Below are 17498 nucleotides of genomic sequence, written 5' to 3'. Positions count from 1 at the left end.
CCTTTGCCTATATCGATTAGAATTAAAGTGCAAGACAATTACAGCTGGTTTGCAGACCCTTATGTTCAACTGCCTGAAAACTGTAAAAATATAATATCGTCTGATTGAGCTTAACAAAGTGCACAAACATAAAACTTGGAAAAGTGTCTCCTGCTTATAACCACAGCCCCTACATTAAACATCTGAGGGGCCAGGCATCAGCCATACTTGTATACTTTGAGTGGGATAAACCAAACCTCAAGCGCATTAGTTGAGGCTTTACTGTGTAGTTTAAAGGAAGTGACAGACACTATAGAAGAGATAATGGTTGATATAGAGGAATCTTCAGGTCAGCGTGCTTCTTGGTGTTAATAGAGCATCAATCCTTGTGAGCTGACAAGAGCCTCGCTTGCTTCATCAGTGATTTCGCCAGACTTCTTGGGGGCAAAGCAGACTTCAAAAGGTCTCTGGCAACGAGATCCTGTGTGATGTCCCACAAGAGTTTTTTCAACCACCCCTGCTACACTAGTGCAAGCTTAGAGCCCAATGATAAGAAACCGGAGAACACGGCATAATTCTGTTGAACCAAGTGGAAATCCAGACGAATCTGTGCTTGTGCCGAACATGCCGGGGTGACTATAGCTTTGACATGGAGCTCTGTCAAGCCAGCTTGTAATACAATTTACTTGAGGAAATGCTCCTTATGCCAATGTGGGCATAAGTTTGCTTTCAAAGATTTTACAAATTGCAGTCAGGTCCGGGCCAGACAGATTTCGAAATAGATGCTGAAAGCAAAGGTAAGGGCCTCAACTGATGTTGCTAGGGCCTTGATGTGTAGGGTGAGCAGGCCCCGTTCCTTAAACCAAACTCCTAGGTACTTAATGCAAGATGCTCATTTAATGTTTTGGGCATTTACATACCAAGCAACATTTTTTGATTTTCTCATCTCTGAAGACTACGATCTTAGTTTTTGATGTATGACTACTGAGTCCCTTTGAAGACCAATTGCAGTTTGATCCATAAGTATCATGTCATCGGCATATTGTAACATCTGCATTATCTTCCCATGGAGTTTTTATGGAAAGCAGTTAGCTCTGCAGATGTGATCATTCAAGTCCACAACATACATATTAAAGAGTAAAAGAGCCAAAATACAGCATTGCTTGAGGCCCCCATTGGGGAATATCTTGGCTGAGTAGGCCCATTTTCTTGTCATTCGTATTATGACCCAAGTATTGATGTGTAGGCTCCTAATAGGATCTAATAGACACCACGGGATACCCCATGTATTCAGTTTAACCCACAGCCAGAGCACGTCTACTTATCAAAAGTAAATGAATGCACAATAAAGCTGTTTTGCTCCCTTTTCATTTGAATTCTTGATCAGGATCGACATGCATAGTAGGTTGATCTCGGTACCCTGCCCCGTTTGAAATCCAGTTGTGTGGCAGGAATTATTTTATTCTGTTGTGCCCTAGCTTCCAATTCATTGTGGAGTATTTTCACATAGCTTTTCCCCTCCATATTCAAAAGGGCGATGAGTCTGGAGTTTTCAGGCTTATGCAGTGCACCCTTCTTATGTGTTGAGACTAGGAGGGATCCACAGAAACTCTTGGGCACTAACTGTTAGAAATGGGGGCTACTAGTTGGCAGAGGTAGGTACCTTTGTCCAAATAGGGACCCTTGCTCCTAGTAAGGGTAAGGGGAATACACACTTTATATAACCCCTGCTCACCTCCTTGGTAGCTTGGCATGAGCAGACAGGCTTATCCCAAAGGCAATTTGTAAAGTATTTGCACCAACACTCACAGTAACACAGTGATAGCACCACAAATGAACACCACACCCATTTACAAAAATAAAGTATCTTTATCTAAACTCAACAAGACCAAAACCACAAAAATCCAACATACAAGTATTAAGAAAAATGACTTTCAAAAGGTATTAGCTACTGAGTCCATAGAAAACTATGGATGAGTGATTTCTTGCAAAGTACCTGTTGTTGCAACAAAATTCACCAAGCCAAACAGCTGCAGCAATGTGAAACGTTGAAAACAAAGAGATGCGTAGATTCCTGAGACCTTTATAGATGCAATGCGACAGTTCCGCTGGACAAAGTGGAGCGGTTCATCGGGTCCGGTCTGTAGGGGGAAGCGATGAGTCAATTCTGAGGCGACTCCGATCCGCGGCTGATACATCTGGGAAAACTGGCCGCACAGGGACGATGCATGGAAATTCAGGATGCGTCAGTGAGCAATGCGGTGGCGTCGAGCGGCGCTGCATTGATTTCTGTGGCCGCGATACCTTGATGTGTCGATTCTGGCAGCGGCGACAGGCACGGCGTCGGTTTCAGCAGCGGCTAGAGGCATAGGGAGATTCTTTTCAAACTACGGATGTGCGTCGGAAAAACTGTTGCACGAAGAGCCATGCATCGATGTTGCATTGCTTTCCAGCTCCCAGCAGCAGAAACAACCTCCAGAGGCCACACACAGTCACAGGCACTCCTGGCAGGTCAGAACTCTAAGCAAGGAAGTTCAGGGGAGCTGGGGGTGAAGTCTTTGTGTTCCTGAGACTTCAAAACAGGAAGCAACATCTACGCAAGCCCTTGGAGACTTTCCTCAAGCAGGGGACACAGCACACAGTAAAGTCCTTCTCCTTTCCTTGGCAGAAACAGTAACTGCAGGCCAACCCCAGACACAGAGCAAGGGAAGTACTGCTCCTCAGTTTGTCCAGCTCTTTTCCTTGGCAAAGGTTCATCCTGATTCCAGAAGTAGTCTGAAGTTCAGGGGTTTTAGGTCGAACACTTATACTCCAAAATGTCTTTGTTCTCTTTTTTGCAGAGAAGCCCTGTGCCCAGTCAAAACCAGTTCTGTCCTTTCTGGTGCATCTTTCTGGAAGGAGGTGGAGACAGCATTGTGGAAAGCAGACCTGGCCCATTCTGGTGAAAGGAAATCTCCTCTATTCAGCCCAGCCCCGACTCATCAGGCTCTCTGGAGTTGCTGCTCCTCCCCAGCCGCTGACACTCCAAACCCAGACATTCAATCCAAATCCTAGCAGAGGCACACTGGATGGTTAAACAAGAAAATACCTACATTCTAAAAGTGGTATTTTTAAACACAGAATGTAATCATCACCCTCACTAAAAGATGCATTTTAATATTCTGAGTCCAAGCATACTAAACTTTATTTTCCTACTTTGTTCCCAGGGGCATTTATGTTTATAAGATGTTATAAACACACTCCCCATTATGTCCTAAGGGAGCAGGTAGCCTTGCAACAGTGAACAACGAGATTGGCAGTAATTCATTATCAGGACATGCCATACACATGAGGGCATGTCCTTTCTTTCACATACACTACACCCTGCCCATAGAGGTACCTTGGGCCTACCTTAGGGGTGACTGACATGTAAGAAAAGGGAAGGTTAGGGCCTGGCGAGTGGGTGCACTTGCCAAGTCAACATTGCAGTTAACAACTGTGCACCGACACTGTGATGGCAGGTCAGAGTTACCGTTTCGGGACTACTCATGTGGGTGGCACAATCAGTGCTGCAGGGCCACTAGTAGCCACCAGCCCTGGCACACTCAGTGCACTTTACTTACTATGCCAGTCAGGGAGAACCAATCACACTAACAATTTACACAGGGAGCAATTGCACTTTGACACTGATCAGCAGTGGCAAAGTGCCCAAAGCATCTAAGCCAGAAAAAACGAAATCCAGCACAGCATCAAAAATACAAGAGATGAAGGCAAAATGTCAGCAGAAACCACGCCAAAGATGCCAAGTCTAACACCAATGCATTCAAAAGGCAGTAGTAGGGGGTGGAGCTTGGTCGAGCTGCAAGATGTCCGCTCTTGGTGGAACCCGATGATGAAGCATACCACCAACTAGGTTGGTGGGTGAGGGTCTTCATAAAAAACAAAAGGTTTTTCTTCCAGGTGCGACTGTTCCCCCTAAGCCTTGCTGCCAGAACCCAGAAAATCTACAGAGTGCTGGCTGCGAGATTCTGAACATTAGAGGTGGTGAGATGCACGTCGGCGTAATTCAGTTTTCCAGTGTTTAAACTAGTTCAGAACTTTATTGGCGTGCAAGCTTGTCCGATCTCCACCCCATTGCAGCGCAATATCAACAAAATACGAGGGGAACCACCTATGATTCCACCAAGCGGCACAGCCATGTGACTGAATGAATTAAATGAATTAAATACAAATAGTTTTATCCTTTGTTTGTCCATATTTTACACTTTCTCTTTTAATCCTTTTTACAATGTATTCAATTTGTTTTACTCATTCCAGGGTTTTGTGACAATATTTACACAAACACAGGAGCACCATTGAATTCCTCATGTCACGATTTTATTAAAAGTAACTTGAGCACATGGTCCCCAACAAGGCAGAGTTGACAAGAGGGAACAGTGATCACAGATCAAGCACCACGACTAAGTGACTGGGCGGGTGCCTGACCATGGGTTGATTGCTCCCTGGCCGAGGTACCCTAATCTACTTTGTCACCATGACTGATGTCACATTGGGTTGTTACCCATATATTCACCCACCCTACATGGTGGGGTAGTCTGCCCAATTTTGTTCCAGGCCCAGGGATGATTCCCACAACTTTTTCTACTACTAGATGTGGAGGTTTGATCGGGGGTGGGTGGTTCTACTCAACCAAGTTTGGGGGCTGGAGTGGGAGGGGGTGGTAGGGTGGTTGTTTAGTACACAGTAAGGCCAGCAGAACAATGCGTGTTACACACAATGGCACCTTCGAACTTGTTGTGCACCGGAGCATGGCGCAAACTCTTGACAGTGCCAGCCTTGGAGCCATGGCATCAGTCTTCCTGTGATCCACTTTATGTGATATCTATCAAATGCCTAACCTGGAATATTAGGGGCATAAATGTCTATTGGAAACCGAGGCTAGTGCACGCCTTCATAACAAAACACCACATTGACTTTTGCTTCCTACAAGAACTACACTTGACAGCTCGCACAGCCCCCGGTTTGAAGGTGCATGTGCTTCATTATATTCCAATTACAATAGAGGGGTGGCTATCCTCCTCAGAAAAGGGCTTCAAGGGTGTTTCAGGCTGGTCATTGTGGACAAAGAAGGAAGGTACGTTGTAGTCTCCGGCACGCTACAGACACAGCCCCTCACTCTGGCGGGAGTCTACAGTCCAAATACTTACGACCCAGGGTTTTTCATTATCATTTATGGCGACTGGTCACAGGTTGTGGCTATAGGGTGCAGATATGGGGAGGGGACCTTAATGTAGCCTTATATGACTGTTATGATAGATCAGGTTCAGCACGGCGTCCCCATCCCAGAGCAACCAACACTCTCAATGCCCTTTTACAATATAATAGCCTCTTTGACATTTGGATATGGGTGCATGAAGGACAGCGGTAAGGTACTATTTTCTCAACCCTCCACCACTCCTGGTCCAGGATAGACTGTTGGCTTACTTCGCCTGAAATCAAACTGTGAGAAGCGAAAGTAACCCATGTTCCCTAGACATTATCGGACCACGCACCGGTCATGCTTGAATGGCACCTACCCCACAGCATCCCATGCTCCTTTACATGGCGCCTCCCGCAAGGAGTGCTGCAGGAAGCCCCATTTGCAGATGAGATACGCTCAGAAATCCAGGCCTATTTTGACCATAACTGCACAGTGGAGACCAGCCCATCCATAGTTTGAGAGGAATTTAAAGCAGTGATTTGCTGGGCATGCATCGTCAAGCAGGCGGGCATCCTCAAATCTATCCGATCCTTGCTAGCCATGCTAGATATTGACCTCTGAAACCTGCAGGGGCAATACAGTAGATCCCAATGCCTGAAGGTATTAGCTGCAATCCGGGAGAACATTTTGGAGTACAACATGGAGGCGGAACGTGAGATCAAACACCTTAATAAAGAAGCTCAGATGCGCTGCTATGGGGAGGGGGAAAGGCCAGGGAAAACCCTTGCATGTATCCTAAATCAAACACGTTCTACAACATATGTTTTCAAATTAGAAGACAGCAAATCAGTAACACAAGATTCACCTGCTGTGGTGCTAAACACCATGACTATGTTTTACACCACTCTGTATACTGCACAACCCAATGGAGAGTCACTCTCTAACTACCTAGACACACTACAGCTGGTGTGGCTCGATGACACTCATACGGGAATTTCTTGAAATGCATATCACAACTGAGGAAATTATACAAAACATTTCCTAAAGACAAAGCCCCTGGGTTGGACAGCTTCATGGCCCCTTTCTATGAAGAATATGTCGAGCATACTGCACCTCACTTGCTGTCAATGTCTGAGGACTCCCTTCAAAAGGGCATGCTCCCACACTCATTGCGTAAGGCGGTGGTCATGACATTGCTTAAGTAGGACAAACCGCCCCAAAAGTGTGACTCCTACAGACCGCTTTCAATAAGTAATATCGACAACAAGATCCTGGCCAAGATACTCACTAGTCGCCTCTTACCAATACTCCCTAAAATGATTCATCGAGACCAGGTGGGGTTTATCATTGGCCGCTCCACCGCGCACAACTTGCAATCACTATTTGGAGTGTTACATTACTTGCACCCCGATGTCCAGGCGATTGCTGCACTTTTAAACGCCACCAAGGCATTTTACTCCCTGGCATGGGACTTCACACTGTTACAATGAGTGGAGCACAGCCCAACCTTTATTGGACATAAAAATTACTATACACCTTGCCCACGGCCAGGATACCGCCCAATCAAAATAACATGTGGTACTAGACAGGGCTGCCATATCTCCCCACTACTATTTGCCATTGCCATGGAGCCCCTGGCAGCTAGCTTAGGCAACATCATACACAGTGTGTCATTGGGTTCACATTGAGAGAATTAATAATATTGCTGTACGCAGATGATATAACCCTCTATGTTTGCAATGTGGAATAAATAAGTTATACTCCCTCTCACCAATAACATGTCTTCCTTCTGCACTTAGTACCCACTGATATCGACAGAGGGCCTGGTGCGCTACTTAGGGATCCGGGTGAGTCGGGAAGTCCAGGAGATGTGGACTGTGAACTACGGTTAAGCGGTCGAGCAGTCAATTGGATTGAAAGCTGGGTCCCCCTTTGGTCCAGACTACCGTTATCGATAGCGGGCCGTATAGCCATTGCTAAGATGGTTATCCTATCCAAATTCCTTTATTTATTTCAAAACATCCTGCTGCCCCTTACTCGTGCATTCGTTCGGAGACTACGGTCCATCCTAACTTGCTTGATCTGGGACAGAAAACAACCTCGTATTTCCTGGGAAGTTGTAACTGTACCCCCCGCGTGTGGTGGGCTGGGCGCGCCTGACCTGGAACATTTGCGCGCAGGTTCAGTTTTTACACTTTTGGATACATCCCTCTCCTTATCAGCCCCATGTGGTGATTGAACAACAGCTCCTCTCCCCCATGACACCACCCTCTATGCGATACAAAGCCCCGGGTGGAGAAATAAACTCAGTGGAAAGTATCCGGTGGGCCTGGGCGGGAATAGATACCCCGCACTTATACATTCCATCTAATCTACTTTGCGACAACCGAATGATGCCACCCCTCCAAGACATTGGTGAACAGGGAAGGGCGCAGAGGCTCAATTTGCTTAAGTTCACAGACTTGTACCCAGATGACAAGTGATTTCCAGCGCCCGTACCTATTGACTCACATCAGACGAACGCGGCAGATACACTGCTCTATGACCAAATCAGGGCCACGTGCCGGTCTCGAACCCAGCGGTCCCAGCTCCACCGTGGACACTACCTCCAGTAAAACTGATGCTTAACACACCCGTAGCTCGGAAATTAGTTACCCTGCTCTATACCGGAGTGCAGCAACACATGCCACAGATAGCAATGCGTGCAAGGTCCCACTGGGAAATGGATCTAGGCTCAGAGTTTATGGAAGCACATTGGATCTTTTTTTGTGGACAATTAGCCGACATATTCCCAAATAATCAACACAGCCTAATACACTTTAGCTTCCTCCACCACCTATATCACACCCCCGCACAGTTGCAGAGAATTAGGCTAACAGATACTGATCGCTGTGGCACCCCAAGAGCTGATTTCCTCCACCTGGCCTGGGCTTGCCCGGAGGTTGCAGGGTACTGGGCCACAGTGATTAGGACTATTCAGGCTATAGGCAAAATATCAGCTAAAAGATACAACACTTCTTGGCCTCCTGGGGCACATTAAGCATGTGCCACCTGCCTCAAGAAGACTGTTGGCCATTCTTTTACTGTTTGCAAAGTGAATAGTTGCAAGGAAAAGGACTAGCTCATGGATGCGATTTACTGTCACAACCAACTTTCCAATTACTGGGAGCTTAAGCCCCCAACATCCCGCCAAGAGACATACAGGAACCACTACAGAAGGACTAAAAACTTCTAGAGGATCGGGAAGATCCTACTTCCTCTGGATGTTCCCCTATCAGTACTGGCCGAAACAATCCAGACACATGCCCACCCCAGCATAGCACCTGACATGCCATGAGCTTCACAGGACCCAGATACTTGGGATAGCTAACAGTTGAAGTTCTGACACCAAAGTTCTATCAAACATTATGTCAGCAGTAACAGAAAGGTTCCATCACCGAGCTCAGACTCTCTACTGAGGAAATATGGACGAAGTGGGGATTGTATGAGACGGACTCATGGACAACAAGGGCAGCCCTCCATATCTCTCTTGTTGCATAAGAAGCATTATTTCTCCTGTCATTGTGAGGTGCCATTTGGCTTTCTCACTTCCTGGTTCTCTTGTTTCTGTGCTGTTTTGTTGGTTATTACCGCAATAGAGGGGCCTCGGGAGAAGGCGATCATTCAAATTGTTTGCTCTGCATTGTGAAGGTGTAAGGCCTTTCCAGGACACTCTGTACACCATGTGACTGTCAATAAAGATTTTAAAAAGCAGTAGTAAAGAGAGGAATCAAGAGGGTGATCCATTTATCAATTGCCACCTTATAAGTGTTGGCTTAAAGGCCTTTGAGAACTGCTGCACCAGCAGAACTGATTGATACTAGGGCTCCCGCACCATTCCATCTGTAATTTTGGTTGCAAGACCACCTGCAGAGTTGAGCAGTTGAACCAAGTATGATGGCACAATAGCCTTCTGGTCTGCTGAGTGATCGACGTATAACAGAGATACGTACGCCCTGCAGTTAGCCATAGAGATATTGAACAACTCCTCTTCATTTTGATTTCCACATGCCCTATTGATCATAAGCCAATATTTTTTGTTTTGGAATCCCTTGCCTTTATTGTTGTAAAAACTGCTTGCCAATGGGGATCCATGTTGCGCTGTTGTTTCACATAAAAGCTTTGCCTATAGTTCTTATACGCTGATTTGATCTTTTCTCTGTGTTCCCTTTTTGTTGCATCCTTATGCAAAGTCCATATATATTTGTTAAGCTCTCTTTTAAGTGACATCAGTTCATTACTGTTCACAAGGCCAAGGCGAGTTTTACAAGGAAGACGTTGGAGCGGTTGCAGATTTATTAGAGCATTTAGCCAGGTTTCAACTGGAGTAGATTACATATTTGCATTGTATTATAGAAAAGTATAAAGCAGTGTTGTAGTTGGAAGATCAGATTTAACATGCCACCTTATATGTTTAATAGGTTCTAACCCTACATATTCTCCCCAGTAAGTTCCCTTATGTTAGGTAGCAGTCAACAAATGCAGAGAACATGACATATTGCGTGCTCACTTAAGTCATGATCAATTTTAAAAAACAAGATCCGATAGAAGTCTTGGATAGTGACCCATAAGTACTCCAATGTTGCCAGTCTTTCGTGAAAGGTGAGCGCATAAGCAGCATCATGATCTGAGCTACATCTACCATTTAGGGTACACAGGCCCATGGTATGTAGACTAGAGAACAGCTCGATATCAGGTTTTGGGCTTCTTGCAAGGCAAGGTTTTAAGAATGGAATGTTTCAAAAATTTTCCTCAGCATCTAGTCACACTTGATCGTTCTTCAGTTTTAACAAATTGACATTGAAATCTCCCGCCAAAAGCCAGGTACACTCAAAATGTTCCTGTTTTAGGGGCATATCAGCAACAACCGGCGATAATTATCGCTCAGCGCTCTTAGCGTGAGGATAATTATCGCCAGGTAACGTGGATTTTTATCGCTGAGATAGCGAGCTATTAGCAACGCTTATCTCCTCAGCGATAAAAATCCTAGCGCTAACTGCCTAACGTGAGATTATCGCTGGAAACCCAGCGATATTCTCACGTAGTATGGCGTTAGCTTGCTGATAGGGACTCACAAACTTAGCCATGATATCCACCTTCCATAGGATATCATGGCTAAGTCAGTCCTGAAGCAGGTGTTAGGAAAGTAGCGATAACAGGGGTTATCGCTACTTTTCCTGCCGCTATGCTTCATAGTGTGGGGCTTGATGATAGGAGAAATGTCGCTTAGCGACATTTCTCCCGTCATGTTAGGTCAGGAACGCCCACTTTGCATCTCATTAGAGATGCAAAGCTGGGCGTTAGGAATCCCCACGCTAAAGCAAGGTTTCACGCGTTAGCGTGGCCTTGCTAATTAGGCGATAAAATTATCGCCGCTTTTCGGCCGAAAACGGCCGCAAAAGCGGCGATAATTTTTTATCGCCAGCTTGTGAATATGCTCCTTCGATCTTGCAATGTTTCGGCAAGATAATGAATAGTGAACCTTTTTTCCTCAGGATTCAGGTTAATGTAAATATTTGCCAGTATTATTAAATTTGAGCGGTTCACGTAGATACAAGTTTGATGATGATGACTGTTCCCTTTAATTCAGCCAGGGTGGAGATGTTAAAACCCAATTGATTAAGTACATACATTGAGAATCCACGGGCGTTTGACCCCCTTTGGTGGATCTGAGTGCAGATGAGTAATGCTCTGTGTAATCCAACCAGGGGTTTGCAGATATTTGCCATGCTTCCAGCAAGCAAATTAAGCTGAAAGTGTGAAGGTAATCCAAATGGGTTTGTTGAGGACATTAGGGTGTTGTATACTCAAATGTTCCAAGAGGCAAGCAACAGTGGAGTTGACACCTTTCCCGCAGGGTCACATTAATTAACCTGTCTTCGGTGAAGTTCAAAGTATTCATTAGAACACAAACTCTGCTGCCTTCTTCAAAATGCACATGATTACATCCTTTTCCACGGAGACGAGTGACTGGTGGATTTGAGTACCTTTCAAGACTGTAGGCACATCATGCAATTTAAAACAATATTGTGCTTCTGAGGCAGAGTTTGCTTGGAAGCACAAATTCGTGGATATTTTAATATAGCCTGTTTGCCAGCTTTATACCCCACTAAGCCCGTCTCTCCTTTTCAGCATATACCAAGCGCACATTGTTGTTATCGAGGAAGCGACCTTCTGTTCTTAAGTTACTTTCATCACTCGGTCCCTTCGTGAAGGCAATGTAGTCGATGTGTTGGGAAGAAATGTTGCTCAAGCTTGGTATGGTGGCAAATGTCTTTATTATATTGCTCCTGTTCAGAATAACTTCTTTTCCCTGTGATACCTATTCAGCAAATAGCAACATGCTTTGCAAATCAGATTCCTTTGCATTCAGGGGAATGGACCCAAGAGGAGTATTGGAGGTTCCCCGATGTCTCTTAGGCCACTTGTCTGAGGGTGCCATACACTCGACTTGCGTAGTCCACTTCTAGCAAGTTCTGCAGGTACAAGGGTGTTGTCGTCTTGCTGTTGTGTGGATTTTGAAGGGTCCCCCATATCCCATTGATCCCTTATATGAGATGGCTTTGTAACCAGCTGACAGGGGCCTAATCTGACTGTTTCCGGGGGTCAGCAAGAATTAGCATGAATCTGTTGATCATTCCGGTTATCTTCTTTATTTATGTGAAGCGAGGAGCAGATAGAATATATTACAACACTCTTACCGATGAGTGGGATGCAGAAGTTGTATCTCCATTGCTTATTCCCTCCATCTTCAGGGGCCTGCTCCTCTTGTGATTGGGCCTCAACTGCATTTGGGTTATTTGATTGGTTTGAGTTCCCTGTGTTGAACTACATTTAGTGGTAGCCGCTCGTGCTGGTGGTGGCTTGACAAGGTGGGTCATGCCCTTGTCTTGGGGAACAATTTGAACTTCAGGAGTAATTGAATTCCACATCAGTGCCACCGTTCTCGATGTAATCAGAGTTTCGGTGGGAGGGGCAGGCTATTCACTGTTTATACATCCGGTTGCTGCTACAGGCTCAATTGACTTTTGATGTGGGTTGGCTTTAAAGAACATCAAAAACAGATTTTGTTTGTGCCAACTGACCCTCTTTTCCTTTTTGTTGAGTTTCTTAAGTCACCTCTTATTCTTTTTTAAATTATAGAAGCCTTTTGAGTGGGGGGGGGAGGGGGACTGAAGGTGGGGAGGGGGGCTGGCCGAATTAACCAACTCTGTTTGCACACAATTAAGGATGTTGTCAGATGCTTGCAACCCTCCCTCTTCCTTTTAAATATCTTTTTTATTGGCATTTGTTATTTTGCCAAACAATCCACAATCCATATACAGTCATGCATGTGGTAAACCTTTTACAATAGGTATCTCTGGGTTTAGCAGTGGAAATCATAAGCATTGAAGGTAGATACCATGTCATATGATCGTCTCTACTTTAGAAGTCTGTATTTGGACCCAGCAGTTCCATTCATTTGGGCTCGCTGTCCATGTGGGACTAGCAGTATAACCTGTCCAGACTTCCAGAGGGCGCTATACCGTTAATCCCTCAATTCCCAATTACATCTGGTATACAAAAAAAAAAAAAAAATACAGTCTGATTGTGGCGGATAACTAACGCCAACGTAATCCAGCAAGTAAAGAATGAAACACCAGAGTGTGTGCCCTGTGTCTCTTCCTGTTTGAATAAACTCAACATTAAAACTAACTATCAGGGGTCGTGCTCAGTATACTTTGTATGAATTATTTTACTTGGGCTAATGACATCTGTGAGGAAATTAGGGAGACCTGGGCTTTAAAGGCCTACCAACCTCCCTACCATGTGAGGCTAACACAGTAGAAATCCACCTTTCCCCGCGCTCTGAAGTGCCATAAATACCCACGTCTAGGTTTGGGTGTCTCACATGCCAAGACAGAACTATGAATAGTTCTGGGTGTCCGAATCAGTCAGATCTATATTGGAAGACTGTAGTGGGGCATGACGCTTATCCCAAGCTTTCACTATATCAGCCCAGGGTTCTGCAAGTGGTTTGTGTTGTTTAGTCACTCAGTCTTCTTTGAGCAGAGCCCGTTCCTCGGCTCTCGCCGAACACGTCAAATCATCCTCCCATTTGGTCATTAATGGTGCCTGTTTTGCTTTCCACCCAAGTGCTATACGCCATCAGGCCAAGAGCAAGGCCAAGACTATGAAACGAAACCGCAGCCGTTTGGCTTTGGGCCTCAGTAATATGCCCAGGAGGCAAGCAGCTGGTGCGCACTCAATACCCAGTGACATCACTTTGTTTATCAGCTCCACAACTTTCGTCCAGTAGTCACGGAGCTTAGGGCAGGACCAGACCATATGGTCAAAGTCCACGTCACTAAGAGTACAGTGTGGACATGCTTGGTCGGTACCCCCAAATACCACGTTCAGCCGATGTGGTGTGAGATAAGTTCTATGTAACCAGTTAAATTGTAAGTATTTAAAGGCAGTGTTTTGAGACACCTTCTGGGGGCCTCCTAAGGCCCTTTCCCATTCTTTATCGGTAACCTGCTTGGCAAGCATCTCCTCCCATCTCTCCCTTAACCGATGTAGTGTGCGGTTCGAGATCTCCATGACAGCCTGGTAGAGCCATTTCACTAGGTGTCAGGCTGAGCCCATTGTCATCATTGCATGCATGACAGGGTGGGTACCTGGCTCCACCATATCTCTTCCCCATATGTCTGCTAGGGCACCCCTAATTCTATGATAATTCAAGAACTGCCCAGGCGGCAACTCATGATATTCCAAGAAGTCTGTGAGTGGTAGCAACTCCCCATCTCTGTAATAGTCTCCCACTGTCTGGACCTCTGCATCGTCCCAACCCTGAAATTGGCGGCATGTGAGGGGCAGGCCGCCCCTGGTTGAGGCAAACCCCCCCACGGGAACGCAAGGGGAGTAAAGTCTTGTGTATCTAGACCTCGCCACACATCTATCCCAACATGCCATGGCCACAGAAAGTAGCACCCCCATGGTTTTAACCTTCCTACGCCTATCAAGCATTCTAGGCAGGAGGGTCACTGTCACCGAGCCGGGGGTGATAGGTAAGGTATCCAGCCCTCTCCCATCAAGCCACCGGGCCAACCACTGCAACTGTGCCACCAGGTAATAGGCCTCAAAATCCGGGGCCCCCAAGCCACCGCTAAGAAGCGGGATCTGCAGAGTCTGTAGGGATACTCTATTGCGGCCACCATTCCACACCAAGCCTCTTAGTAAGAAATCTACCTACTTAAACCAACTGCGCGGTATTACGACTGGTAGGTTGACAAAGTAATATAAAAGGTGGGGCAGCATCACCATCTTAGACAGCGCCACCCGTGCCATTACTGGAAGTTTCAAGGAGAGCCAAAAGGTGACATTCTGCTGAAGCCCCCGTAAGGCACCTCCAAGGTTACCCTCCAGCAGGTCAGCCTGTGCATGATAACCTCTAATACCCAGATATTTAAAGACAATCGGGGCCCAATCTAAGTCCAACGGGAGAGTTGGTGGTCTTGGTAAAGAAGGACATAACGGGAAGATATGAGTCTTCTGCCTATTGAGGCGTAAGCCCGATATCTCTGCAAATTCTCCTAGAAGTTGCAGTAGTTCTGGTACCCCCACAGCTCTGTCTCTTAAATAGACCAACACATCATTGGCGTACAGTGACTTTATATGTATGGCCCCATCTAATTTGATCCCTAAACGCTCACCTTCCTGCCGAATGCGTTCTGCCAAGGGCTCCATAGCTAGAGCGAACAACAGTGGCAACAGGGGGAAACCCTGTCGAGTCCCCCTATAAAAATTATATGTTGTGGATATAATAGCACCTGTGCAGAACCGTGCACTAGGTTCCTTATACAGCAGTCATACCCATTTTAGCCAGCCCTCTCCCATCTTCATCCTCTCCATTGTCGCCAATAAGAAGTCCCAACTCAGGGAGTCAAAAGCCTTCTCGCGGTCAATTGACATCACTACTGCATCTGGGTAGTCACCTAAATCCTTATGGAACATTACATTATACAGTCTGCGCAAATTATTAGACTTGGACCGTTTGGGTATAAAACTGTTCTGATCTGTGTGGATCAGCTGTTGCATACAAGGCAGTAGCCTAGTAGCCAATGCCTTCCTGAGAATTTTAAAATCTGTGTTTAACATGGACAGGGGCCAGAAGTCCATCACTCTCGGGTGGTCAGTCTTAGTTTTAGGTAGGGGGAACACCAGAGCCTCCCTAATGGAGGATGGAAGCCTATCTTTCTCAAGCACAGTCGCATATAGTTGTTGCAATTGTGGGGCCAGGATATCAATGAATGTTAAATGAAAGTCTGCAGGTAAGCCGTCTTGCCCGGATGTATTCCCTCTCGCCATCTCCTTAATTGCTTCCTTAATTTCACCCACTGCAAGCGTCAAAGCAAGAGAGTTGCTGATGGAGGCCTCTAAATCCGGCAACCGTAGTGCGTCAAGATACATCTGTATCTCCTCGGGTAGAAGGATTCCCGACTGCCAATACAGATTCTCATAGTATCTGCGAAACGCCCCATTGATCTCGCTAGGAGAACAAAGCACTATCCCCATATCATCAGTGATCCTCGGGATGGGCACCCCCCGACTTTCAGGTCTAACCAGCCAGGCTAACAATCTGCCAGCTTTACCCCTCCTTCGTGTTGACGCTCTTTACATTTTGTCAGGTCCATCATCCATAATCTATCCCATGTAATATTATAGCGACTCCTAAGCTCCGCCAGCTTATCGTGCACCTCTAATACATTGTAGTTGTTGCTCCAGCACTTCCAGTTCCCTTGCTATTTCTCTTCGGAGTCCTACCATCTATCCTAAGCATTGTCCCCTGGTGACCACCTTAAACGCCTCCCATTCAACCAACAAGGAACTAGCTGTACCCTGATTTTCAGAGAAATAGGTGGACAGTGCCGCTGCTAATATCTGTTGGAACCCGTCATCTTCCAACAAGGCGGAGTCTGATCTCCAAGAGGAAATTAGAGTTCTCTCAGAGGCAGGAACAAACCGCATAATCAGGGGACTGTGATCAGAGATGGCTCTCCCCAAGTATTCAGCCTCGGAGAGCATGTGGGTCAGTGTAGTAGAGCAAAAAAACATATCTAATCGTGTGTGGAGGTCATACAGGTGAGAATAATATGAATATACTCATTGTTGGTCGTTTTGAAGTCTCCACACATCCACCAATCCCCACCCCGGAGCCCATCGCCTAAGCCCCCTTGCCGTATTGGATGCCAGCGTGCCCCTCAATGGGGGGTAGATCTATCCCAGTCTACATCGCAAACACAGTTAAAATCACCACCGAGTATCACATTGTCAGCATCCACACCCGCTGGGGCACCTGAGAGCTCTTCTAAGAAAGGAATCTGTTCTCGATTGGGGGCATATACACTTCCCAGTGTGATCTCTCTCCCTGCCAACTTCCCCTGTATCACCACGTACCGCCCTTCTGTGTCCACCATTCTACGGGAGAGTTGGAAAGGTACCCCTGGTCGAATCCACACAAGGGCCCCCTCGCAAATGCAGAGTAAGTGGTCGCATACAGCTGTCCCCTCCATCTACGTTTTAATCGCCCCACCTCAGTCTCCGTGAGATGAGTCTCCTGCAGGAGCGCCACATGTACCCCTCTCCGGCGTAAATAATTCAGTATAGAGTAACGCTTAGCAGGGCAGCCCATACCACGTATATATTCCATGTAAGGAGCTTGAACCCTTCAGGTCTAATTATCTGATTCGCCATCTGTCAAAAGAATACTCTCCACCCGGCTACCTCCCCATCTCAGCAGCCCCATAATGTATCATAGACCATCTGGTAAGGAACGTGAAATCTATACAAGTATCTCCCACAGGCTTGAGCGGACTGACAATGATCAGCTGCCCAAATGTACCAAAACAGTGCATAGCACAATCTTATGACAAGACAAAAATGTCCCAGGCAACTAGCCAAGGGCCTACGAGGGAGCATGACCAAAGCTTCTAAAGTTTAGTAGCAAATCAGTTTAATACCCATGGCGTCTCAGCCTATACAGGCTGTCCCCGCCTGCGCCCAGAGGCCCCCCCAAGCCCCCCACCCCCCATCCAACAGAAACAGGGCCCTGCATATGATGTAAACCTATGCAGGTTATACGGTTTCCTCAGTTCAACAGGGCATTAGGGGGAGGGGGAGGGAGAGGGAAGCAACAGAGGGGAAAAGGGAAAGAGGAGAGCAGGAACAAAGGAGGGGGAAAAAGAAGAAAGGGAGGGAAGGAGAGATGAAAATTATCCGGCCACTTATCCGAAGAACTCATCAGCCGTCTGCGGGGTCA

The sequence above is a fragment of the Triturus cristatus genome, chromosome 11, assembly GCF_964204655.1.
Source record: "Triturus cristatus chromosome 11, aTriCri1.1, whole genome shotgun sequence".
NCBI classification, from domain to species: Eukaryota; Metazoa; Chordata; class Amphibia; order Caudata; family Salamandridae; genus Triturus; species Triturus cristatus.
Note: the sequence above shows the minus strand (reverse complement) of the source record.